This window comes from Corapipo altera, unplaced genomic scaffold, assembly GCF_003945725.1.
Source record: "Corapipo altera isolate COAL_440 unplaced genomic scaffold, ASM394572v1 24, whole genome shotgun sequence".
In the NCBI taxonomy this organism is placed as follows: Eukaryota; Metazoa; Chordata; class Aves; order Passeriformes; family Pipridae; genus Corapipo; species Corapipo altera.
The window spans coordinates 5,089,015-5,115,396 of NW_020884903.1; positions in this window are offsets into that span (position 1 = coordinate 5,089,015).

Genomic DNA, 26,382 nt, shown 5'->3' on the forward strand with positions numbered 1-26,382 from the left:
ATTGAAAGACCACCACTACTAAATACAAGTACAAGTACACTGTGTTGCTAAGTTGCTGGGAAAAATGTAAGTGAATGATAGCCAAAGGAATTGAATATCATTCTTCTAGTTACAAAAGCATATTTTAAAACTACCCTGTGCTAATAATTTCTGTTTAAAGTATCTTTTTGTAACTGGATCTTAGATTCCTTTCACTTTGTCAATCTCTTAGACTTCAAGTTTAAATATGCAAGCACACAGAGCACAACAAAAGAACACACTAATCTTACTTTGTCAAATGCAGATCCTCTTTCTTATTCCCCAGGGCCAGACAAACCAGAGCTGGGCTAAAACATTAAATACAGTGAAGCAAGCTTACATATTTTCTTTTCTCTTGATAAAATACAGACCTGAAATGTAAGAAAGAAATATTCCACACGATTTTTTCTTTCCCATACTTTCAGCTGATAGCAAAAACAACAAACTAAACATGTTCTCTTAAAACCATATAAGCAAATTTTCAAAGATATTTCTATGCAACCCCGAATTTTGCTGGAGTGGGTAGAGTCACCTGCCATTCTGCTGTACACTCAGCTGGTAATCTGTGCATTGCACAGTCCTATGGAAATCTATGAAACGATGTGGTCAGTTGTGAATCTAATCATGTTCTACCCTTTTATAAAAAGACTTCAATAAACTGAAGTCCTCTGGGCTTTCAGCCCCTTGGCTCACTTGCAAGTACATTCACATAGACAGATGTAGGTAGAACTTGGAATATCTTTTTAAAGGCAAACCATTCCTGTTAAATACAACACATAATACATCTGTTTTTAAGTCTGTTGCTTTTTATTTTGTATGCTTCAGCAAAGTGTAGCCTTGAACATGTGGTCTGCTGGACAGATTTCCTGGGAAGTATAACTGAAAAACTGGAGTTCTTAAAACCCTATTATCTACAAAGAGATACAAGGCTAAAGAAGCAACTCATCATTTCAGCTGTAAGTCATTTATTGTTCCTATTGTACATTCAGTGGATCAGCTTAACACTGTACCCTTTTGGGTTTGTTTTTTGTTCATCTGTTTGTTTATTTTTTATTTATTTTTAGGGGTTTTTTTTGTTAAGGGCATAATCCTGTGCTTACACACTCAGGAATATAATACTTCCATTTTAGTAATATGGAAGTGTAAACATGAAGTATAATGGATGAATAATGATAGTAAAATGAATTTGCTGGTTTTCTTCTGGGAAATAAAAAGAAGAAAATCAAGAGAGTGTGAAATCACGTTGAACAATTACATGATAGCTCATTCTTCAAAATGGAATTCACTAGAGTCAAGAAAGACCTTTCTGCAATGGAAACCAAATTAGCAGTGCTATTTTGAAGAAGCTGTTGTGTGACCTCACTTATCATAAAAGTGCTTCTGGTGCAAGAGTTTCTGCAGTATTAATAAAACACATTTTTCCTTTATCTATTCCAAAACAGTAACATCAGGCCTCAAGTGGGACATGTTAGCATACACCACACTGCAGAGGTAACTCAGTTTGAAAGAGTAAACCAGTCTTCCAAATTAGCCACACATATATATTCTGAGGGGCTTCTATCAGAAATGCAGATGACAGAGAAAGAAATGGGAAGACTTATTTGTAATGGTGGGTTTTGCTACAACAACTTATGTAGGTATATGCACGTGTGACAACACATGCATGAATTTGTGCACACATCTAAATAGGCAAAGTAGCCTGAGGAGTGTTTCTCACTCATATATTGTGGCTTCTCAGCAGAAAGCGAAATGAGTTAGTAATATCTGCTGTTTCTGTATGAATTAAGTCATCTTTCCACCCTCATTTCCCCTCTTCTTGCCTGAAATATTCGGTACTGTCATTTCAATACCCAGATCATTACATCTAATCATTAGAAATTACTAAAAAAAAATATTTGCCCGAGACACACTCATTGAATGATTGTAACATCAAATCACCAATTATTATCCAAGTACACATCACCAATATATTACTATTCCAGCATAACTCAAAACTGAAAGTATAAAGTGTCAGTATTTTTTTTTTGGTTAGTTGAAGAAGAAAGGGAAAAAGAGCATGCATCAAACTACGAAGAAAATAGTACTTTTTTCACAAAACACCTGATGATATGCTGATGTCCCTCCAGTTTGTGCATCTTCTTTGGTGAAAATGAAAACAAAAGTTTTAAATTCTTTTTCTCAATGTATATCATTAGGAATTTGATGGTGATACTGAAATCTGTACAATAATGAGAATACAGACTGAAAAGATGCCTGAATTTAATTAGCTAGAGCAAAAGTCTTATTTTAAATTTTACTAACCAAGTCATTAAGCAAAAAATATTTAAGTGCTTGGGTTTTTTGGGAAAAAAGTGTTCAAAAAGTGCATAACAAAATTGCAGGCAGATTTAACCTTATTGGAAAGATTATTCAATTGTCTTCAAGAGAAAACAAAACACTAAGATATCAAAAAATATAGAATATGCCTATAATTATTAGAGATTGTTAAACAACAAAAATAGTAATAAAAACTCTATAAAGAAAACCAAGTTTCACGTAACATCGACTGTAGTTTTGGCTTGTTCATGGGGGACAAAAGGGGCAGAAATCTGCTCTTCATTTGAGCACTCATTATGACACAGGTCGTTTTGGATACTTAACGTGATCATATACACCTGTAAACTAATAAGAGTTGTGGGACTATGGACTATACTGAGATTAATATCTGTAGAATAAGGATATCTAAAGGTCAGATATTCTCAGAACAACTGGTTTAATAGCTGTGGTTCAGGACACCAAATAAAAATCATGAAAAGAAGAAAAAAGAAAACCACAACATATTAAGAGTATTTATTACTTCACTCCAAATGGGAATCTCCTATCAAAGTGAGGCATGAGCCTTTCTCCCTTGAAGGTGTTCATGGGTAAATGCATGAAGTGGACATAAACAATTCAACAGATTTTCAGCATAAATGCTGCGGATTTGCGCACCAAGTGTATTTATCTGGAGGTAAATTAAAATTCTGCTAAAACCTGTAACCTCAAACCAGTAAGATCTGAAATAATCTGTGAAATAAGAGATTAAAGAACTACAGTCCCTAGGTCGTGGCCTGTATACCATTTGATAGCATCTCTGGAGAATTCACGTGGGTCTGATGGTCATCTCTCCTCCTTGCTCCCAATTCTCTGAAGGGAAGAAGCAGTGAGAGAATCAGGTGGCAAAGAAGGATGTAGAGGATACAGCAGAGGAACAGAACAGATTGGTGTGGGAGACAAAATGCGGTGCAAAAGTGACAGCACAATCATTGCATTCTAGACAACTAAAAATACACAAATACATTTATATTTGTTTCCCTTGCGGTAGTTGCCAGAAAGATGTCATGTAATCACAAGTAAAAGGTGAGGCGGCACATGCAAATAGAAACCACAGTTAGTGGCATGCATCAACTGCTCTCTGCTTTAAATGATGTTCCCACCTCTGAAAGTCAGAAGTCTGTGGCTTTGGAAATCTGTGTCGCCACACAGAAAAAAAATTTTTCCAGTTCTTCTGTGATGTTTTGACAGTGTTAACAGGGTTTCCTTGGACAAGCTCAGCTGTTATAACAGACATAGGAAGAAAAATAGTTTCTAAGATGTGAGCTATTAAGATCTTCGAGGTGAAATCATACACATCAGGAATTATAACAAATTAAAAGTTTTAGTTTGTGAACAGAATCATTGCGCATGTCAAAAATTAAGGCTTCTTTATAGCTACATGAATAGTTATTAGAAAACAACTCAGATGCAAATTGCTTTATTCAGTGGTTAAAAAAGCCATCAAATAAATGGGGAATGTCCCTGTGCTTTCAATCCACAGCTATACCTTGTCATGACTAAATACAAAGTCATAATCTGAAAAGGGCCATGACTTCAACATGCTCTGAAAGAAATATCCTTCTCTCTAATTCCTCAATAATTGGAGTGGACTAATCCACCACAGAAAACTGGGTATATAGCTGGGGATAAGTTTGAATTAGCTGAAATTAATCAAAGACTGCACTTTTAGTTTGGTGAGCATGAAGAGAAACAGGTTCAAGCAGACTTCTGTGTTTTTGTATTCCCCCTGAACCAGCTCAAAATATTTTCCTAGTTTGTATGTTGCATTGGCTTCCTGGAGTTCTCAGTTCAGGATCAGAAGTTCTTTGCCCTTGGTCTATCTTCTTTTTTAAAAAAAAAAAAAAAAAAAAAAAAAAAAAAGTAAAGTTCCAACAGGAACAGCGAAAGCATCCATCATAATTTAATGGTAGTTTTGTTATAGCTGAGGTACTTTAAGGACATAGGCAAGATAAGTTCCATAGGAAGAGATAGCATCTTTTACTGGATCAACAAATACAGCTGGAAGGGTACACAAATCTGGAGACATGAATGCCTTCCTACAAGTTTGAAAATGGAAACATCAAGCTGGTTATTTACAAATTGAATATACATATTTAAAAATATTACATTATAGAAAGTTTAACTTTTAACAAAAAATTATATCTTTCTTAAAAATAAGGACAAATATTCCGGACATTTTGATAGACAAAGGATACCTAATCTAGTAAGTTTAAGGCTATTAGTTTCACTGCGTTCACATAACTTTTGATTTCTGACGTTTCAGTCTACAAGTTTAAGCTGCCTCATTTAACTGAAGGATATTGGGTCTCTTCTCAGCTGTACTGCAAAAATAAAAGAGACATGTATTTAGCCCTTCTCATGGAAAACCTTCTCTCCCAAATATTTTTGGTGATGAGATCCTATGGCTTTCTTATCACACATTTTTGAGTGCTATCAATTACTTTTTTTGGCATCAAATGAATTTGTATTTATTTTCTTATCAACATCACAGTCACTTCTTAGGAAAACGTTTATGTTTTCCAAGGAATACTATTTACCCAAATTCCGGTAATATCTTGTCCTGTTTTTTGGCCAGGTCAGAGTTAATTTTTTTGCAGTAACCATGAGGGGGGCAGAGCCGGGAGCCTTGTGGGTGTATCTGGTTGTTATTCTATACCACCTCACCACCTCAAGTCACTTCTGGTGGTGGAGGAGTGAAAGTAAGGGATTCTGGCTTGGAAGAAAAAGGTGGACACGGATGCTCGTGGTCAGGGAAGAAAATGTGGTGTGGAGAGGGTCTATCTGCCATTGTTTTTCATTGTCCTGGGGTTGGTGAGCGTTTTTGCATGTAAATCACCCTCTTTTGCACACTTTTGTTACTAATATTGTTGCTCTTACTGCTTGTTTTTCTTACTTCATTGCTGTTTTCAGTAAATTGGTCTTAACTTGTAAACTCTGCCTTTTTTTCTCCCACTGGAGATAGGAGAGGGGAGGAGTGGCTTGTGATTTGGAGTGCTCTTCCTAAACCAAGACAACCTTTGGAATTGGTGCCCAGTGGGAGGCTGTGTTTCCATCCCTGGAGCAGCCGGTTTCAGGGGTACTGCACACTCCTCCAGGTGAAACCATGACATGTCTAAAAATGAGTCAGGCATAGTCTAAATGCAGAAGAAACAGTCTCTGCTCTCAAGAGACAGCAAGCAATTGTAGCCCAGTAAATGTTATTTTTGCCATAACTAGCAAAAAGCTGCAGACCTGTTGCTGCCCTGGCATTGCAGGGTCTTAGGGCTCATCCAGGTTTGCTGTGGCTGCAACTGAGTTCAAGCTGGTTTGACAATTGCCGAAAGGAGCAGTATCTGTGGGCTCTCCAGTTTTAGCTTGTCCTATGATCCCCGATGTAGCACTGCCCTGGCCAAGGCAGGAGTCAGCAGGTGACAAACAGCAGCTCTGGGGCAGAGCTGAGGCTGGGAGAGGCCTCTGTACCACTCTCTGGCTTTAGATGAAAGCCTCTGAGAGGGAAACAGGGGCAGTAGCCTAAGGGGAAGATCAAAGAGAAAAAAATTCCCTGTCATGGTCATCATACTGATCCCAGCAAAGATCTCAGTGTGCTTATTGGTATCCCCTCCTCTCCTCCCTACTTACTCTAGGAAAACTGAAACCATCAGCTTCAGGATGCAAAGAGACACAAGGGTGAGCATCACATCACAAAAAATATATACTAGAAAAGGTTTTTTGTTTCCCTGTTTTTGTTTGTTTGTGTTTCTGTGGTTTTTATTTTTTTTTGTGTGTGTGTATAACAATTTAAATAGTATTATTGCACTTTTCCATTTTAATTAAGCCATGTTGTTAAGTCTGTTGAAATATTGATTGAACAGTAATATTTCCTCTTTGCACACAGCAAGATTTGAAGCCTAAAAAATAAAGCAGATTTAAATATACAATAGAATCAAATGTTTCTTTTGTGTAGTTAGAAAATAATTCCTTGTTTTAGCGAAATAGATCTTTGAAGAGGAGAAGGGAGCAAAAAATTTCCTAGTAGGACTTCAGAATTAAATATTGTGGTGGAAAACCTGGGGGCCGTTTTTTAGCCCTTAACCTGACATCAGCTGTACACCTGTTTTCTGGGCATGTGCTTGTAACATGTATGCCACACTTCAGTTCTAAGCAGTTCAATGCAACACAACGAATTTTTTTCCATAAAGTTGAGAATAATAATCAACCTTGTAATGTGGATGAAGTAAATGCATATTATTCTGGTTTGCTCATGGTTTTTTCCCGTTCAGGAAAGATACTTCAATTGATTTTCAACAGCTGAAATGAAGAAAAAAGTTTATAGGTGAAAATAAGAAGGATTAAATTATGAAGGCATTGTTAAGAATGCACTATCTGCTTAGGTATCATCTTGTACACTCCTAAAATGTGAGGACAATCTTGATTTTTCTGTGTGGTACTTTAATGTGTTTAAAGGCAAATACTTGCAGACTGTGCTGACAAGCGGTGAAATTTTAACCTGGCAAACAACAATGTTGAAATGAATTTGAATGTTCACAGTGGATAATGAGATAAATGTGAGTTCCCAAAAGAGAGAGATAGAAGTATAAAGAGGGAAATCTTGTGTAAAATTAGGGGGCAATATGACCTTACTAGAGGTGAAAGCACCCATATGGAATGCAGTGCTCTTGGTGGTAGTTGAAATTGGAGAAAGTCTGTAGAAAATACAGGAGAATGATTAAAAGACTTGGAAACAGGCCCCCTTGAGGGTTTTAATCTGCTTATCAAAGAGATAAAAGGGATAAATTTAAGCAGGATGGTGTACATGCTCGCATGTGTGGGTGAATGACTGTCTTGCATCCTGGAAGTATCTCCTGGCAAGCAAAACTTTGATCAAGGGTTCTCTAATATAGTAGACAAAAGTGTAACAAAATTCAACGGCTGGTAGCTGAAGCAAGACAAATTTAGAATGATAGAATAAGGCTCCAATGTTTAACAGTGAAGATAATTAACTAGTGAATACCATAAGGAAATTGTGGTTGGTTTTCCCCGGAAATTTCAATTAAGACTCAGCATAATTTTCTCACCAAAGAAATTAAATTCTGCAGGAACTACTTCTGGTAAATCCTATAACTTTTGTTATTTAAGAGGTCAGTTTAGGTGAGGATGATGATGATAATTATTATTATTATTTCTAACTTTGCCATCTATGTTCAATAGTCATTTATCTCATGTTCTCATTTTTTCTCATACAAACATTTCAGTTTAACCTTTTTGTTCTAAACTGGACATGGGCTCTACTTTCTAACTTCTGTCTACCTGCATCCACTCTCTTCTCTTGGGTCTCTTACATTGCAGACCCCTGTTCACATATGCATTTTATTCTTTGACTCACTACCTGATCATAAACAAGTCAGTAGATTCAAGCTGTAAGAGGTTTTGCCAAAAAAAATACTGCTCCAAAGAGCTAATGACTAACTTGCATTAGCTAATACCTATATATTAGGGACCTGAGAATAGGATGGAAGTGATTAGGAAAGCTTTTATATCTTTGATTTTATGAATTGCCATATTTTTTAGAAGGGATGCATCTCTGGAATCTCTGTCTCCAGTGGTCCCCAGTGAGGTAGAAAAATGACAGTGAATTAGCTTTTTTCATTTAGCACTCTTATAATGGTCTGTTTTTAAACAGAAAGAAATACTTTGTTACAGCAGAAATGCTGCTCTGATATAAGTTTTCTGAACAGTAAATGGATCAAGGTCCAAATTAGGTCTTCACTGTGTCAGGTGCAACATTAGCAACCAAACAAAAGCATTGCATAGCCTTAGGTCTGACACTCTGTTAAATGAATTTGTATGCACACAAGAAGTGTCTTTCTAAAACATGAAGATGCCCAAGAGAAAGACTCTGGAAAGGTTTTACAGACATTTAATAGTTCAAGACATTATTTGTTCAATAACAAAAGGAAAAGATTTAGAGAGCAATCAGATTTTCATGGACAAAAGCTAGGCTCTTGTCCTGAGGGGAGAATGGATCATAGGCAGCGATTTTTGTATGTGTCAGGAAGAGATGCAAAAAAAGGGTTTGACAGTTGGAGAATCGGGAGAAGAGCTGCTCATCCTATCTCATCTATTTTGTATGCTTTTTTATTCCATTTTATCTGAGTGTGATTTCTAGCTCTTTCCTCCTCTCTTTAATGAAGTGTTTCATTCTTGTTTTACACTCCTCTTAGCACAAAAACATAATTCTTCTTCTTGTTTCTACTCAGTGCTTTTCCCATCCCACAGTCATACACCATTCTCAGCATTCAACCACAACAGCTTCCTAGCTTTTTGAAAGTGCATCTTCATTTTGGTCACATTTATGTCCATGTGACTGCTGTAGTCTCCCCTGAAGTCCACTGCATGTGTTCTACCAGCTGTGCAGAAGCTAGCAAGAGCTGATTACAAACATGACTATTCACCCTTCTGTCCTGAAGGAAGTGGGTACTTGTCAGCAACTAAAAGTAGCTAATCGTTCCCCTAGTAGCATGAACAATGCTTCAAATTCCCCAAAGGATTTGAAACATATATCTTTCTCCCGTTTGGTGCTCTCATGCTTTCCCTTCTTTTCTACTCTTCGAAAGTGCACTAAGAAATCTATCTGAAGACTGCCTAGCTCGGTATCATGTGGTAAATTTTTGGCCAGAGCTCATTGTGCATTGGGAAGAATGTCTCTAAGTGGGAACTCTAAGAATTATAGCAGTGCTAATACAAGGGGACTGATACTAATCTCCGAGCTATCTTGCAGTTTCACCGTTTCTTCCACCTTAACATACTACAGATTTTGAAGGAAATTGAAGGGGCAAGATGATGAAATACTACTAGTTTCGAATTAGGCGGCGCAGCCCCGGGCACGGAAAGGAGTGAGAGAATGGGAGCTTCGCCTGTGAGGACAGTGTCATGGTGGGAGCTGAGAGGGGAGCACCGGAACACACAGAAGAGAAGGACAACTCTAACCCCGGCCAGATGGAGCTCATCAGCCCTGTAAGGCCATCCATCTAAGAGAAGGTCACTCTAAGCAAACCTATGTCCTGAGGACCTTGCTGCCACCGTCCAAGCTTGCTTGGCCCTGGCAGATGAACCTTAGGATTAAAGAGTGGGCTCAGTTCAGCACACTGTGTCTCACCTAAAAAATCCATTGCCTAGGCTCGAAGACCTTACCGGCATTTGCAAAGCCCTGTATCACCAGCTCGCTTGTAATAAATGTGGGTAAAGATCTTTCCCAAATCTTTGTTCGTGAAGACTGGCCATGATGATGACTAGTTTTGAATTAAATGAGACAGCCTTCTTTATCTGTTCAGGTTGTGACATGCACTTGGGCTAAAAGACATTACTTATTTACTTATGTCTCTTATGACTGTGAAAAGAACTCCCATATCCCTAAGCAGAACAGTGAGTCTCCCCTGAAAAGAACATAGATGTAATTGTAGCAATGCTTGCTTTCTTTTTTTTTTTAAATTACTTTAGGCCATTCAGGAATTGTCTTAAGCCAAAGGGTTGAACTGATTCTCAGCGGCTGCCCCGGAGCTGCTGTATACCAGCAAAATCTTCTGAGTATAAACAAATGATTCTTTTGCATGTGGGAGGATGATGGAACTGAAAGCGCAGTTTACTTTTGACAGGGATTGGGATGCTGCTTGTGGCATAATGTTTTGTTGGCCTGGCAAAAAATTCTGAGAATCGGCCTCGTAAATGTCATGGAGTTTTCGTAGGAAAGATTTTTATTAGGAAATGTCAAAGCAAATATCTAGGCATGGGATGGCTCAAAGCTGCCTGTCATATATACAATATTGATGGATTCTTGGCTGCGTCTTTTGTTAAGTAAATGAGAATACTAGCTTCAAGAATTCTGGTTACATGTCTAAATGCAAGAACTGCCCACGCAAAACCTGTGTTAGAACTTTCTAAGCTGACATGGTCGATAGAAGTGAGAAGTTCTGATTCAAAATAAAGAATCAGGACATCTGTTTCAAGTTTCATGCTTTGGGGGGAAAATGATGGAGGGGGAACGCATTACTTTAATGTGACAAATACTGATCAATTTATTTCAAACTTTACTTTCATGATAAAGATACAAAGTGAAGATACTAAAGTATTTGCCTCTTTTCCATAAATGCAAATAATAAATATATCTTAACCCTTTCTTTCTAACTTAAAGTTTAACATTTATCAGTATGACTCAGGCTTACAAAGTGGAACCTGGGATTAAGAAGCAACAATTCTTCTGACAGGTTATATTAAGAATATATGTTTGGACTACATGATCATTGTAGCACTTTCCTATTGAAATATTCTAAGAAGGAGTATTTACATAATTATATTTGTAATGGACTTCTTGTTGGTGATACAAAGAAAGAAAAATACAGCTGAGTACTAGTATGAGTTTTGATGCAACTGCTTAACTGTGCGCGAGGTTCTATCAGCTCTTATGGTACTAAGTTACAAAGTCATTCAATCAACATTTTTGTCACTGGGCTACCATTCTCCTAATACTAATCTTCCAAGGCACTCTTATGAAAGGTTTCAAATGACACTGTAGAAATATTTTTTGCAACATATTTTATAAAGTCAAACTATGAACAAAATTGTGTAGAGAAATAATAAAATATGGATTTAACATTATCACAGAAAAACACACTTAAAATCTAAGAGAGAAGCATAGGATATAATTCTCAGATATGATTAAGATTCTTCCTGGCTAGCCTTAGTTTAACCTGTTACAGGTTATCGATTTTTCCCAAATGGAAAGGTGGCTATTGCTTCATCACCTATATTTATGTTAGCAAAAATGTTTCTACAGTCCTTTCGAACAAGTGTAGGAAGTAAATCCTAACTTTGAGCATGTTAAAATTGTTTACCAGCTGTTTGTCTGAGAAGTTTTGCTGAATAAATCCTGATAGTACTTTCTGGAATTCCATTTAAAATTTTTTTATCAACAGAATACAGTAAAACTTCATGAGCATGTTCATCAAATATATATAGTTGTTTAGTTGATAAGCAATATTCAGCCTACATTGTAAATAAAAGAAGCAATCGTGTGGCATAGCTGGCATGTAGTACTGTAGTTAAAAGGTGTGACCAGTGATTATGACAAAATAAATGGCTGAGAACCACCTTCTAACTTACCCAGACAACTGCTGCACTGATATGTTACTCACTAGCTGAAACTGCTTCACTTTACCCTTTTTACTGTGAGCATATTTTTCTTGAGACAGATAAAAGATCATATTTTTCAGAAACTGGTTATGTCACTTAGCTATTGTGGTGGGTTGACCTTGATTGGCTGCCAGACACCCACCCAGACACTCTCTTGTTCCCCTTTCTCAACAGGATGGAGAGGCAAAACAAGATGAAAAAGCTTGTGAGTCAAGATAATTATCATTTACCAAGTAGTGTCAAGGGCAAAAGAGGCTAGACATGGGCAAAAATAATTTATTACCAAATAAAATAAATTTGGATAGTGAGAAGCAAAGAGAAATTAAAACACCTCCTTTCCAACGCCTTTCCTCAGGCTCAAATTCACTCCTTCGTTCCTACTCCTCTATCTCCCACTCTCAGCACAGGTGGGATGGGGAATGGGGGATTGTGGACAGTCCATAATGGTTTCTCTCTGCTGCTCCTTCCTCCTCACATGTTTTCATCTAGGCTCACCACAGGCTGCAGAGAAGTCCCTGCTGCAGTACCTGGAGCACCTTCTCACCCTCCTCGCATCTTGGTGTCTGCAGGGCTGTTTATCTCGGGTTTTTTTCTCATTCATCGCTCTCACGGCTGCTATGCAGTATTTTGCTCTTTCTGAAATACTCTTCCCAGAGGTGCCACCATCTTGGCTGAAGGGCAAACTGTGCCTTGCAGTGGGTTCATTGGAGCTGGTGAGAGCCAGCTGGGACCAGCTGGAACTGGCTGTGTGCAGTTTGGGGGAGCCTCTGGCCTCCTCTCAAAGGAACCACAGCCATGACCCCCCTGCTGCCAAGACTTTGACACTACTACCCCATGGAGGCACAGAAGTTTCTGTAAACTGTCACCTCTGCCCAAAAAGACATGATTTTTCAAGTTTAATAATTATCTCAATCTTACTAGAGGGGAGAGTTAATTTTTAAAGAAGATACATTGAGAAAATTCTAGAAACAAAGAAATATCAATTTTGTGTGTCAAAATCATCGTAGGAGGCACAAGTGAATCTAAATAAGATTTCTGTTTTAACATATTTAAATTTAGTTAAACTTAGGATTTTTTGAAAAAGTCAAACCTTTCCCTCCTCTCTCTGTACTCAGTTTAAATGCTAATTTGATAAATATCAGTCTTAGCAAAAGCTATAGGTAACTGGCATGATGAGTAATTTCACATTTCCTCTAGCATTTCATTTATCATTTAGGTGAGTTTAATTAAAGCCAAATGACCATTCCAGTGAAAAAAATAACACGTGTGAATATTTCTAAGTTGGAAAATGCTTTGTCGTATCATAGTAAGTCTTGTTTCTTTCTAGTCATTCTCAGGATCTGTTACATGTTTTCTCTCCCTGTTTGGATTTGTGATTTTATTGGAGATTTTGCTCTTCCCAAAATGTGTACTTAGGTTAGAAAGGACACTGTCTGGGCCACAGAAACAAAACTCACTTATAAAGACACTTCACTTTTTTTTTTCAGCTCAAAGTGAGCTGAAAGTTCATGTTTGTGCGATTGGAAATACATTAACCATACTGGGTCATCATATCTATTTCATACTTCAACTTATAATTTAGTAAATTGGTGTACCTTGATTGCATTTAATTTACCACCATTAGTGCAAAAGTAACATCGGTTCTAGCGGGTCTAAGTATTCTTTACTTTATGAAGTAGACTAAGGTTGTCTCATGTAATAAGTGATAAAATGTTTCTCTAGTGCAGGCACAATAGACAGATAAAGTAGTTTTACATCGTATTATGAATTCTTCTGAGCTATCCTAATTCCCAAAACTTGAGAATTATGTCTGAAATGGCCTCAACAAGCACACACAACTCAGCGACACATTGCTGCACTGCTATTTTCTTTGTCAGTAGTGTGATACTTTGCAGTGTATTGGGGGGGCAAAGCAGTGAAAATCATGGGAGGTTATCTGGTCTTTCCCTCTGAGATTCCTCTGACAGAATTAAGCGACAATCCTTAATATTAATTCAAAATGGGCAATCACTCTTGTCATTCTGTCTCCTGTTGAAGGAGCTTTTCTTGGGAACAGTCATTAACAGGTCACAAGATTTTAATTTGCCTCCTCAAATCTGTATTACATCATCAGAAGAGCTTTCAGTAATTTGGGATTACTGTGGTTAAAAATCCTCTGGCAGTTACCCATTGATCATAAAGAAACTTTGCAGTAAAATTGCACAGTTTTATTTTGTAAATGTACAGGAGGGAAAGAATTCAAGAATATTTCAATCAGAAGTCTTTAAATAACATGTGTCAAAATTCCATTTCCAATATTAATGGTTTATATAGACCTTTATATTTTAAGATTACATTTATTTAGTTTTGGTCTGTTGCATGACTTTGCTAACTCCCACATATGCAAATTTTATCCCTGGGATGCAAAATACAGCTGTCATATATATGTTACCCATTGTTCCCTACTTACTTCTGTGTTAAACACATTAACTAAACAATAGGACAAGCTTTAGTATAATGATGTTAATCAAGTTATAATTTCAAAGTACAAAATGAAATGTGACACTATACAATGGTGTTTGATTTGAAATATGTTCAAATTGGCATTGTATTGTACTTTTGTAATGATTAAAAAAAATCAACAAAAGGCAGAAGTTTATAGAGGGGAAAGGTCCTTTTCAAAATGCAATATAAAAAGCTCCTGAGTATTTTATCTATGGGAATAATAACATAAAATAATTTTACACAAAGCAAAATGAGCCCTCTACAAAAGGCCAATACTATGAGGAGGCATTGTTTATCCATCTATAAAGAATAGTCCACCATCCTAAAAATTAATCTTTGCACTGCTTCTCTGCCATTTCCCCCTACTAAGACTAAATTTTATGTGTACCCTACAGAAACCAAATGGGAATAATTATCTTTTAAAATTTATCATAATTAAATGTAAGGTATGAGAAGTGTACAAATGTAATGTATTACAGAATTGCAGCAAGTGCTACAATTTAATCTTTGAAGGTGCTGAGAAATGAGAATGGTACTGCCACTTGGAAAGTATTTCAATTTTGAAAATTAGTATGAAATAAATTTATTTTATTTGTAAACCCAAGCAAGATTTATTAATTTTTTAATTCAGTTCATTGTATCCCAGGTAATCATCTTTTACCATAAAGATAAATACTCTTCAACTGGCGGGATTATACAAGATATGGATAGATTAGTTTATTTGGAGTGTTAGTCAGCTTTTTATAAAGGAGAGGTTTAGTAATTGTTAGCTTATAGTTAAAAATATTGTTTCTTGATCAATACATGATATACTTGAAGTGGCAACTTTTTAAGATGCAACAGAATCCAATTCCCATCAAGCCTGTGTGATCATGTACAGAGAGACATTCTACATTAATGTGAGAACGGTAACTAATGAGGTGAGTAGAATTTTCCTTTAGAGTTCTAAATTTTGATATTTACTTGAGCCTGTGAAGTTCTTCCTTTGATGACATCCCAAGAAGGATGCCACAAGGCAAGAAAATGGCATTTTAGGTTGGAAAGGTTTCATGTTTCAGAAAGAAATGAAAATATTAATTCTGCAAGTAATTTATATTAACCTGACTCTCGCTTCCACCGTTTGTGAGGGGCACAATGTAGGTAACAGCTTCACAAATGCAGTTTAAATGACAATTAATTAATAGAGAATGATCTGGGATTCTTAGAGAAAGATATAAAAATGCCTTGTAGTGATTGATTTATTAATTTAAGTGATTTTTAAGTGTTGCACAAAGATTTCATTGCACTCCCTAAATCAGGTTATTTCATAAACACTGATAGACTTCGCAGTGCTGCTGCTAACAGGAGTGGGATTTCCCAGCTGGCAGATGGTCCACCACAATTCAAAACTCGTGAGCAGAACAATATAAAAGGAATATCTCACACAGCTGAATGTTGTCATTTGAAGACTCCTGCTTATCAACAGAATTAAATATTTAATATTCAGGTCTCTTGAATATTTAGCTTTTGTAATAGGTTAAAAATAAATAAAATACTAAAATTTCATTGAAAAGAATGATCTCTACTGAACTATATGCCTCAGGCCAGATCTGACTCTTAGTTGTATCTGCACAATGTTATTTAAGTCAATGGTGTAACAAGGACATAGCAGAAACATCAACTGAGTGATTTTTAAATAGTCAAAGTTCAAGTCAGATGTACTTTAGAAAGAATTTGAATCTGAACAGCCTTTAACTGAAGAGTATCTTTCATGTCTTGACCTTTTTTTTTCGTTTTTTGCAGACAACAGTTTTGTCTTTGTTAATTAAGTAGAAGAGTGATTCTTGTTGGACAAAAAAGAAGTGGCTGGAATTTTTAACGAAAATAATGTAAATGATTTCATTCTACTTACAGAAGTAAATTGACTCATGTAATTTCAGAGGGCACTGAACAAACACAAAAGTTAGTAAGAGGAAATTAGTATGCTAAAAGAAATAGTCAAACAAAGCAAAAATCGGTGTCTTTCTCTTGCCCTGGATAGTTATTAGGAAGTTAGACTTGAGTAAGAGTAGAATTTAGTCAATCTGCAGTGGTTTTAATATTGTTAGCATGAGTAAAGCTCCATTTTCCATTCTGCCTTTTTTTTTAAGGTTTAAGAATATATGTAATTCTTAAATAGGATCAAATCAAGTCCCACCGAAGTGAAAAACTAGCAAAATATCAAATGCACATCCTGAATGTCTGAGGCAATGCTAGAGCTCTCAGGGTGACGCATAAGAAAGATTTCACCTGGGAATATTAGATCAAGAGTCCTTCAAGAAGAGTTCATTGAAGCCAAGGATGTAAATTCCTGGATGACTAGAATGACTGGGATACTGGTTATTCCAGCACGACACACTTTCACTGTTTTCTGTTGGAGCCATTTCATTTTAGGTTGATAGTACATATTCTTTGGTTGAGAGATTTTTTTGTTCTCCCTAATCATTAGACTATGAAGTTACTCTCTTTCTGCCACTTGTTCTGGCTCAGTGCAGTTATAATGTTTTATATAACATGTAAAACCTCTGAACAGGTGGGAGAGAGAGATACATTGGCTGTCTCCTATATGTACCACCTAAACCTTTCCAGGTGGAAGCTAAAGTTACTGGTCTGATTAAATTTTCCAAATCTCAAGCATGCTTTCTGTAGAGAGTGTTAGCTTGGGTCCTGCAAATATTTCTTGCTTTTCTTCTGTTTTGTTAGTGCCAGAAAGTTGTTTTTTTTCTTCAGGGTGGAAGTGTATGTATGTGTGGAAGTATTTACCTCTGATAATTTCTGGTTTTCATGTAGCTTAACTTTCAGGTGAAAAGGCATTGTGTTGGCAAACACCCAACAAGCTCTAGTTACATACTTAATCTGAGATCAAATGTCTTCTCATCTCTGATGAGGCATTGCAAAGCCTTGCCACTTTATTCAGGGGGATAAAGAAGGAATTTGAATCAACAGAAAGATTATTTTGATTCTTAACCCTTCTTCTGAATCCCCATGTAAATTTATACCATCTAAGCTTCATGAGGCAAAAGAAGCTGAGTATTTCTGAGTAACTTTTTATGACCATAAACACAGATAAATTTTAATCTGATAATTTTGAAAGTGCAATTTTTAACCTTTTATTTGTTTACTCACGGATATGATATTACTGATTCATTGGGGAATACTTGTGTGGTTTTGGAAAACTAGCATTTTTCACCAAAATAAATACAGTGCCTTCCAGACCCAGGGTACTCATTTTGGTAGACTGGTGTCTTGATATTTGTAGTGGGTTTGTGTAGCTAAATAACATTTCCTTTTTTCCAGGGAGGAAACTAGGATCAGTCACCTGACTCAAACAGGAAGATATTCCATACTGTCTTACTTCAGCTAAAATATAAAAAGGGGAGAAAGAGGTAGCTCACTCTCTTCTCTTCTGGGGTAGGTGTGTGGAGCAGCTGGGCAGTTCCATCAGGGGAGGAGATCACTGCTTGTAGGGAAGTATCTTTATTTTTAGTTTTTCTCTGTATGCATATTGCTTATAGTGTTTTTTATCTTTCTGTCAATATAAACAATCTTTCTTAGCAGCTCCGATCTTGTAGTTTTTTTCCTTCCCTCTTTTCCCCCGTTCCCCCACTCTTCCCCCCGGAGGGACTTGTGTGCAGGCCCAGTGGATACCTGGTGTTCAGCCAAAGCAAACAATAACAATGTTTCAAAAAATAATGATGATTCTTTAAATAGGATATTTTGTTCTACTAGAACGTCTGTGATTTTTATGGTGGTTTCCTTCTGCTATTCCAGTGCTGTGTAGTATAAATTATACCCTCAATAAATTTATAAACAAATATAAAGTAGTGGGATGGGAGCAGAGATTTAAATTTATCTTCGTCTTGATATCCAGTATATACCAAGAAAATCTGCTTTCTAAAATGCGTAATCTGTGAATAGTTTTCTGTTTTAGATGAAGCATTTCTATTAAGCCCCTCCATAAGAAAAAAAAGCTTTTAATTAAGAGTTGTTTTAAGTTAGTTACTCAAGCGTAAGTAGGACTGTATATGAAAGGAATTATGTATTTGTTTTTCCAGTCAGGACAGTGATTTATTAATTTTAATGTTAATTTCCTATGCTATCCCTAGTGAGCTGGAAGTGTTATTGGGTATTTGACACTTTATCATTGACCTTGATGCTTTGTATTTTGGAATCTGGCAGTACCTACATGCAGCTGCACAGTTTATTAGAAAAAGAAAGATGTATATTGAAGGTAGTAGGAGTGGAAGGACTTTGACTCCAAATTATGCAAATAAAACAACAACAATAATACAAAGTCGAAGCAGTACCCTTCCCTGCTCTACTGCTTTCAATGAGTGCCACATTATGCGTGCAGTGGTTTCTTGAAAGCCAGAGTGGGATTGCTACAGCAGTACTTAAACTGCCTGCACAGTACAAAGAGCTTTAAGGAAGCTGAGAAACTGACGAGAGAGTGTCAAAATATTTTGTTGCCTTTTTTTTTTTTTTTTTACATGATCATCTCAGTCCAGTATCTCATGTCTGTGGAACAGGAAAAATTGTAACCTGTCTGGGGTTTACTGACTGTGCTCAGCTACGAACCAGAATAGACTAATGCAGCTAAAAGAGAGCTCATATTGTCATTGTGGAACTACTTAGTGTGAATAGTAATAAAGATAGGGGTTTTTTGTGACCCAAGTTCTCAGATGTCCTTTTTGTTCAAATGCTTAGCTTTGGTGGACAAAAAAAAAATAAATTAAGGCATCTAAAGGTCCTAAATTAAACTGTGAGGTGGAGAGATGGGATTGACATGAGATTCAGAAGAGCATGGCTATGGAAATGTAAAGCTGTTTGAGTCCTAAAAGATCAAAGCATTAAAAGTCTTTTGATGAGATGTGCAGTCTTGTAATCAATATGATGTTTAACACAATGAACAAATACTTCAATACTGACAAAATACATTCTTATTACTTCAAGTGATAAAACATGCTATTGCACTCTGAAACTGCTAGTCCCTGCACAGTTCTTTATCAACAAAAGCTGCAAATACAACAGTGGTTTAGTCTGATCTCACATACATGAGTAAGGATTCTCAAACCTTTGCTTAATTGAACTGCAAAATGGAACAGTGGCTTAAACAGTGTGTAAAATCTTGGCCATTAAGAGAAACTCTGCTAAAGAAGCTATTTCTGTACTCACAGTGATATCTACTCATTTAAACTGGCTCAGTTAGTAGAAATTCTCTCTGCATTTTTCTTACCATGTTCCTAAATTCTAACTTAAAATTCTCATTGGGAGAAGCAAATAGAAACAGAACCACAGCTGTAGGAATTATTCTAGTTCTTTTGTGCTGTTCTGCTTATAAAAGAGTAACGCAGGGGAGCTAGGCCAAATACAAGCTCTCTCAATTTTGAAGTGGAAAAGTTATAGGGTGAGTATAAAAGTAGAGAAGCTAGAAAGGTAGCTGAATAGATAACGATGTTATTGAGCCCTGTAGTGACATGGCTCTTCCTAGTGCTATGGCTCTGTATTTTCTTGATAGTCAGCCCAGATTATTAAAGAGCAGAGTAAACTCTACTGCTGAAAACGAATAATTCAACTTAAAAATTCACAGCCGTTGCTAGCCATAATGCATTTTGCCTTGGTAAGATGGTTGAAAATATAGCATGGATATATGGAATGTGATAGCTGTTCCATACTAAACAGGTTTTACAAAGCACCCACACAAAGCCAACACTTGATGGAATCCTTTGAGTTGACACTATTATTAGTGTCTGTTTTTCTCAGTTTTGTGTTTTCAAGCAATCCAGGAACCTCATGGTTTAAACTGAGGGGTAGGTGAGTGGAAGGGAACAGAGTAAAGGAATTCTTCTATAGATGGGGAATTTGAACAGGCTGAAAGTATGTAATTTGGTACCAAAATATAAAATAACTCCATATTACCATGTTATTTCCCCAAATTAAGAACCACTCTTACTTGCAGTGAAAAAACCATCTTTGAATCATATGACAATTTTTGGATAGTGTCAGCGTCAGGCTTTGTGGGACAGTGTCATGGGTTTACTCATCCTTTTCCCCCTGGAACTAAAGACGGTAATTTCCAGAGTGGACTTCCTGATTCTGACTCCAGGAAGAACCATTTGAAAGCTTTAGTAACACCTCTGTGAATTACATATTTAAGAAAATGGAAAAGAAAGCTTTTGGCACAGAAGAAATTGGAGCCAGAAGGGTGAGAGAGAGCTGCCTGGCCCAGGGGCCAGGGCTGGGGCGGTTCCCTGCTCCTTCCCCCTACTGTGAGGGGGAGCAGTGGTGATGGCCTGGAGCGGCTGACCGGGGACAGAGCTGGGCCCCCCGGGGGGCAGGTGCAGCGCTGAAGCCGGGCTGGCCTGGGCTGAGGGGTGGCGGCCACAACCCTGGGTCCGTGGCAGTTGCTAGCCCAGAGCAGAGAGGCCCCTGCGAAGGGGCAGAGGCAACCACAGAGCAAGCCCTGCGGTGCTTGGCGCGGCAGCAGTGTGCAGCACGGAGCGGAGCAAGCCTGGAGAGGCTTGGAGAGGGCCTGGAGTGACGTGGTCTGTACCAGCGGCCAGCTGGAGTAGGGGCGCCCTGCGAGCTGGGCCAGGGTGGCCAGACCGAGGGACATGGGAGCACCCAGCCAAGAGCATTTGCAACAGAGAGACAAAGAGAGTGAGAGAGAGAGAGAGAGAGAGAGAGAGAGAGAGAGGGAAACCACACCAAAGCAGGTTTATTCTGGGTGGGACTCTGGTGAAAACTATCAGGGTATAAAGACTGAGATGAACCCCAGAACCTGCAACCTGGGGGAGTTGTGGCCCCAACTTGGAGGAGTCCCCTGAGAGCTTACTCCCCTGGGAGGGACCCCACTTAGCAGGGAAACAACTCAGAGCTTTAATTCCCTGTGATACGTGGTGAAGATTGTGGTGAAGTGAGTTGTCACCCCACAGTCCATGAAGGATCATTGGGGGGTGCAGAGATGCCCCGCACCCCGATGAAGAGAGGCTTTAGCTATCACCCTGAGAGTTTCTCCTCCTGCATTGATGCAGGGGGGTGAGGGGTGGTTAAAATTGTGTTTAATACTGTGTATTTTATTACTTTTTAGTTTCTATTCTGTTAGCAATAAATTTTAATATTATTCCTCACATCGAGTCTGTCTTGCCTGTTGTGAACCTCTCTCACCTTTTAGCAATTTTGTAGGGGTTTGAATCCGGCCAGACAGGCACAGAGTACTTGATGAAGTTATGGTACTCTGGTTCCCAAGGCTGCTTTCACTACATACTAATTCAAGCCAAGTGTTTCTCTAATGTAAGATACACTTTAGAGCTTGATTAAGACTTTTTCCATCACATTTGCTGGCAACTTTTCCATTCGATCTAGTAACAATCCATCCCCTGGCATGTTTCTGAAATGCTGGTAGAATAAGCAAAAGCCTATTGAACAGCAGACTTTTCCTGGGGAAAGCTGTTCCACAGAGTGGGCTCATGAATAGCTTCAGTCTGGAGGCAGGAAGAGTTGTACAAAGTCTGCACAGACTTGGGTCAGCTGGAATACACCACTTTCCAGAGATCATCCAGATTCACTTTACTTTGTCTAATTTCTGGATTTACTGGTCTGGATTTTTCACCCACTGAGTCAGCAAGATCCCATGAAAAGAGCTTTTACAGAGGGAGAGCAATAGTCAAAGACATAAGCAACCAAGATGACATGGAGTGATTTGTGAATTACTTATTTCATTTTAATATTGTGAAGCATATTTGAGAAAAGCTAAAGAAAAGGGTATAAAGAAGAAACATGATATTTGATGGCATTTTTATATAAAGAAATCACTCTCTGGTTTGCTGAAACCAGAAAACAAACAAGTAGAAAAGATAGATTTTTTGCTTTCTATGTCACTAATTTCATTTCACAAAACCACAGACTTACAGAATGCGTCAGGTTGGAAGGGACCACATTGGGTCATCTCATTCAACCTCCCTGCTGAAGCAGGGTAATTCTAGAACACATTGCACAGGATTGTGTCTAGACGGTTCCTGAATATCTCCTATGAGGAAGATTCCACAACCACTCTGTTGTGGCGATCAAGGATCGGAACTGAGTAATAAAATGTTCATCTGAGAGAGACACTATTTTCCAGAAGAACCAAGGATGTTACAGACAAACAATAATGCAGATTTACAAGCAGTTTTTCTGGAGTTAAGAGAAGACATAGGACTGTCTGGACTTGGTGATCTTTCTGGTCCCTTCCAACTCAGAATATTCTGTGATTATGTCTTCCTTAAAGGTATAGAACTTCCCTGTGGACTTCAGAAGAAAATGTGAAGGAGAGAGTGAATCAGGAAATGGATAGTTGCAGCAAAAATAATTACTACATAGATAATAAAGGTTGTGGTTAAATCCAGGACTAAAGCACTGTCAACTTTAGCACTGGACTGGATGTCTGTAAGTTATGGTGAGAACTTTTCTGGCTTAGGGACCATTGTGTAAGCATTCTTAAATGGAGAAACATTACAGAAGTATTTTTTCTCTTGGTAAGACTGCGTAACGACAAATTGACCAACAAGCAGCTAAGGTGACTGAACTGTGGAACTTAACATTTGAATTAGTTCAAAGGGAACAATAAAAAGCTCCAGAACACTATCAGTTTAACTGCTCTTTTCAGAAACATTATGAGTTTTTATTCCTTGTGAGCAGGATGTGTATTTCTCACCAGGACTATCCAATAAGTAGATATAGACATACTGCAGTGCTGATTTTTTTTTAATTTTTTTTCCCCAGAGCTTAAAAGCCAGTGAATAAATTTACTGCTTGAGGAAATTTAAGTAAGTGAATATCATTACTGAAGATCACCATCAGGTTGCCAAACTAAAGTATACGCAAAGGGAGCATGTGAAAAGAATAAACTTAGTGAACTAAGAAAAGAAGTGCTTTCTTAAGCAGAAAAATATTTCTCAGTGAAGTACATATTTCAGCTCACTACCTTTGATGATCAGTGAATATGTTATACTGACTTCAGTCACAATGACTCTTCAATTAGTGTACAGATGATCAACTTTAGGTGAATTTCCACTTGCAGAAAATGAAGCCATGTACAGGGGCACAAGTAAGAAGAGGTGGGGAAAATTGTATTATACCTCTCAGTGGCACTGGATATATTTAGGACTTTCTTGGTAGAGATAAGACATTGCAGTTCGAATTCTCTCATGCAGAAGGGGGAATTCAGAGTCAGTCTATTATAGCTTAAGAAAACTATAAGATATTCAAGCCACAAAAGAAGCAATTTCTCTTTGAACTTTGCTCTGAATACTTAAGTTCAAATTTTATCACATTTTAACTAATATATTTTTAATCACAATACCCCCTTCTTTTTTGCTTGAAAGTCTGGGTGTTGATGAAGGGGAGGGGAGAAACATATTGCTGTGAAAAGAAAAAAATTGAAACCACACAATTTTCAGAGTAAAAATAAGCCACCATAATTTTGGAGTTATCTTGTAGTTTTAAAGTATTTGGATTCAACAATGCTTGAAATACAGTATGAAATCTTGATTTTTTAATAATTTTATTTTTTAATAATAAAAAGAATTAAGATTTCTAGTGTAGTTTGTTCCCAAGCCTGCCACTTGACACTAATTTTTTTTTTTTTTACTTAGCAAATGCTCAGTAGGTAAATATTTTGGCTGTTTTATTTGAATACTTAGAGGGGAAATAAGTTGTCATCTTGCTCTGCGCAGTCCTGTAAGAGATACTTATGATTATTACAGTAGAAAGATGTGGATGTGGTGGGGATAGAAAGAAAAAGGGTGGAAACAAGTGAAGGCAAAAAATGGAAGAGGGGCTTATGCTTCTATTTTTCACTTAACTAGCTTGGGCTGCAAATGCACATGCTGCTGCATGAATTTCAATCAAATTTCTTGAAAGAAAATGACTCCTTTAAAATACTGAAAGGCTCAAGGAGTTTATTTCAGGTGCTAGTGATCCTATTTACATTTTCAAAAGCAAGAGTTCCAATTGACTGAGTTATTAAATTGAAACGCTCAAAGAAAACACTTCGCTAAGGATGAATCCATGTACTCTTTCTACTTCCAAGAACACAGGCTGAATTTTTTAAAACAGACAGATATATTTGTTACCAGGGAAATATCAAGTTGCAGAAGGGAGATTGAAGGACTGAGCTTGTATGTATATGAAAAACAAACATTAAAGTGAAAGTTACTCTTACTCTTAGACTGTGAATAGTCTCAGGAAGAAATCAAACATAAGCAGAGTCAAAGTGGGTTATCACTGATTTTAATGACATTCCAGGTACTGTGAATTTGTTGTTAACAGCCTAGGTAGGTCAATGGTGAAACATTTGTGGATGAAATGAGCTAGAGAAATGTGCATCTTTTGCAACTTGGGGCTGTTAAACAAATATTCTCATACACTTATCAGCAAACTGTTGCTTTTTTTCTCTGAGAAACCTCTATGAATGGACTGCATTTTCTTGAATTGAATATTGAGTGCAGAATACTGCCTAACTGTTGCAAAATGCTCTCCAGTGTGTTTGATAGCTATTCTTTAACAGATACTGAGTATTCAAAATCTCCATCTGTTTTAACCAAGCACTTAGGTCAGGTGAGTTTCCTGATTAAGCGATATAAATAGTGTCATTTAGACCAGCCCAGTGGTAGAACTGGTGTATGGGAATCATTATGGGGTTGAAATCACCCATGTGAAGAAAACCAGAACAAATCTTACATACTGTTTAAATTCCTGTGTGAAAAGAAAAGCATACAGATGACCTCTAGGCCTTAAGCTTTCTCATAACAGAACTGTTTCCTTTGCACTGTGAAAAGTTTGCTTAACACTCACCGAGTTGTGAGTGACTTTTTGTGCCTGTGTTTATTAGAAAAACCACTAAAACCAGAGAGAAGTCAAAATACCTTCAAACAGTGTTTCTACCCTCAGGATTTCAGCTGTGTTTTAACAGTGACTGCTCTGCAGAGGTCTGCATTATGCTAAGTTAATCATTACATCCCCAATTAGTATTAGTCTGATAACCTATAGCATAATGGCAGAAGTTTTCAATGTATCCAATATATACTTCAGTACATTTTTTGTAATAGGGATCTTTCTTTGAATCATGGCTGTGCTAAGGAATTGTGGGCTTAGTAGAAATGTATTTTTTTTCCTAATTTAGAATCAAATAAGTAAACAGTACTCAGGATTGCAAGTTGAAATCCTAAATATTGGCAATCTCAACTAGTTTCTGGACAGAAGTCATAGAATTACTGAGAAACTTGCCTGAAGAAACCAGACTTGCAAGTCTCCCACTTGCCAACAGCACAGGGTAATGTATGAACTGCGATGATTGTAGGGACAATGGCACTCAGGTTTTTTCTCAATTCAACTCTTACTTTGCCCTTCAACACTATTCTCTGATTCTCTGTTTCCTGGGGTATTAACTGTAATTTATTGTTTCTCATTTCCACATGCTGACTCCTTCCTTCCCTCACTAGAATTATGAAAAATTACCTTTAGGGCTAAGAGTTAAGTATCTTTAACTACATTTCTTGACCTGGACAACCTCAAAGTTAAGGTCATAAACCTTTCCTGTTTTAGTCTCTTGAAATTTCCACACAGGTATTCCACAGCTTTGATCTCATCAGCAGGCTTTAGTCAATGCTCCATGCACAGCATGACTTGCCTGTCTACTAGTAACCACTCAAGTTCAAACATCACTGACTTGGCTTTTACCAAAGTCTTTGTCTCCTTTAAAAATCTAACTTAGCTGGATCAGGCTTTCTAAAATAAACATGTGTGAAGAAACAAGATTCAGGATGGGAGAGGTTCCAGGCGTGGAGAAAAACATACAGCAATTGTCAGGACTTTATTGTATGGACCTTACAGTTATTATACGGACTTTACTGTTATTATGTGGTTTCATTGTATCCACAATACACAGTGCACAGCCTGGACATGCTCGGGCTTGCCACGAATTTGCCTGCTCCCTGCTTCCCCGCTCCCCTCTCTGATAGGCTGCAGAAGCTGCAGAGAGGAGCTACCATTTGCCCTTTCCTTCACCGGTTCCTCCCGCGTTCCTCTCCCTTTGCCTGTGTCCCTACCCTGATTTGTTCCCCTGTTTGTCTGTCTCATGCCCATGTTCTAGCCCTTTCCCCGCCTAAACTCATAAAACCTCGGCACACCTCAATAAAGTATTCCATCTGCACCCCTACCTTGTCTCCGGACCCGTCCATGCTGTGTCATGGCCCCATCCTCCCCTTGGACCATGGCATACATGCCTATTACTGAGCTAAAAAACTAGGTAAAAAAACCCCAAAACCCAAACAAAACCCAGCAAAAGTATAGAGAACCAGA